Raw genomic sequence first — 2500 nt, 5'->3', positions numbered from 1 at the left:
TACTCCCTCTGTTCCTCTCCTAATCCTCTCAATCAAGATCCTCCCATAAGCCTTCCCAACTACACTTAAAAAGCTAATCCCTCTGAAACTACTACATTCACACTTGTCCCCCTTTCCCTTGTAAAGTGGAACTATACAGGCACTCCTCCAGTCCTCCGGCACTCTACCCTCTCTCCAGCAAACATTAAATAACCTCACCAGCCAGTCCACCATCACTGTACCTCCTTTTTTTTTAGACATTCTGCATGGCATCCATCCAGACCAGGTGCCTTACCTGCTTTCATCATCTTAACAACTGCCTTCACTTCATCCTTCCTTATTTCTCCTCCATTTTCCTCACTCATCACGGTCATTTTCTTAGCATTTCCCACTGCAACTATATTTCCCTCCCTATCCTCCTTCACATTTAGCAACTCTCTAAAATATTCTGCCCATCTTCCCCTTCCCCTTATTATTATTATCATCGTTACTATTATTATTAATCTCTTCTGTTTCCTCTTCTCTATTGGCTCTCCTATCTCCAACTTTTCACCTCTTCTACTCACGATGCCTCTCGCCTTCCTTTCTCTTCAGCTCCTTATTTCTTCGTTTTTTCTCTCTTTTTTTTTGCATCCTTTCTTTCCTCTAATTCTTTGCTTTCTTTTTGCCATCCTCTCCAGAAGAACACCTAGTCCTGGCTCCAAGACAGGCCTTCCCCTAACCTTTCCATTTCCCTCCGTATACGTTCTCTCTTCTCCCGTTTTCTGCTCTCTCTTGTTTTTTTCATTACTCTCTTTTTTCCTTCCTCTTTCCTTTCTTTCTCTCTCACCTCACTATCTTTTCTCTCCCATATTTTTCCTTTACTTTCTTCCTTCTCTTCTCTTTCCTTCTCTTTCCTTCCCCACACCGTATATCTTTCTTTCTTCCCTCTTTCCTTCTTCCTTCTTGCTCTTCTTCCCTAATCTGTCTTCCTGCTCACTTTCCACCTCTCCTCCTCTCTTTTTCCCCTTTTCTCCTCTCCCGCTCTATTCCTGCTCCTCTCCCCCCCCCCCCAAACTTCAAACAAAGCCTCAGTGGAGTTCCCTGCAGTCGTCATCTCGAGTTGTTCTGTTCTCCTTCATTTCATCCTTTGTTCGTTTCCTTCCCTTTCGACTTTTGTCTTCGCTTCCCATTTCGGGCGCCTTCTTCCTGGTTTCTTTGAGGGCTGGCTCAGGCGGGCCCGAGAGGGAAGCTCAGAGTGCTCCACCTGTGATTGGTGGTGGTGGGGAGGAGGGGCTGGTAAGGGGCAATACTAAAGGGGCTGTCACACTGGGCTGTTTTTTCTCCCACATCCTATCTCCAACCTGCAACTAGAATACGACTTCTCATACAGAAATCTAGATTTCTCTAAGAACATTTCACCAGTATGTCTAAAATTCGTATGGGTTTACCACATGTTCATCATTCACCTTTGGTATAAGTGTTAGAAAGATAATTTAATATATGGAAATTTGAAAAATGCTATATTGTAACCGAAGCAGTTTTTACTCAAACGAACTCTTAATTGTCTGATCTGGTGAAGCCTGTGGAAGTCCAGTTTGATAACACCTTAAACTCTCATTTGGTTCTCAACAGTCGCCTTCCCTCTCGGCATTCTTTATCTTTGTAACATTATGATTCACTGAAACAAATGTTCACAAATTTTGTTTTTGTTTTGCAATGAACTGCATACGAATTTTGATACATATGCAAAAGTGTGTTTTTGCCAGACAAACAAGAGTGGTAAATGATTTGCACGGTGAACTGTCAAATGTCACGCAAGATGTTCCTTAGAATATGTTAGATTTTATGATACAACTGCGCACATTTCACCTATAATCTGAAACCAAATTTTGGCCACACTTATCTAGACTTCTTTTTAACTCCAGGAAGGTTGAGAAGGCCATTTATAGTAATGTGGAGAGCAAATTTCTTTACTCACTATTTGTTACCACAGCCCCATCTCACTCTAGACAAAAACCGCCCCTCTCCACCCCCAAAAAAACGCAACCCACACACATGCGCACACGCACGCACGCACGCACGCACGCACGCACGCACGCACGCGCACACACACACACACACACACACACACACACACACACACACACACACACACACACACACACACACACACACACACACACACACACACACACACACACACACACACACACACACACACACACACACACACACACACACACACACACACACACACACACATACACACTCACACGCGCGCACACATCGGCACACACACACACACACACACACACACACACACACACACACACACACACACACACACACACACACACACACACACACACACTCTCTCTCTCTCTCTCTCTCGGTGGCGCAGTTGGTAGAGCGATGAACTACTAGCATGGTGGTGCGCGTAGTGCTTGGTTCGAATCCTGCCCAGGGCCGAAATTATTTCGGTACAGCTGCGCTTCGGGTCGTTACTCTGACTCTCGTGGGCGGGGAGTTGGGTGTGTGT

The sequence above is a fragment of the Oratosquilla oratoria genome, chromosome 14 (genome assembly GCF_046742065.1).
Source record: "Oratosquilla oratoria isolate Oo_2021 chromosome 14, ASM4674206v1, whole genome shotgun sequence".
NCBI lineage: Eukaryota > Metazoa > Arthropoda > Malacostraca > Stomatopoda > Squillidae > Oratosquilla > Oratosquilla oratoria.
The sequence above is the reverse complement of the archived record's forward strand: the minus strand, read 5'-3'. Positions refer to the sequence as shown.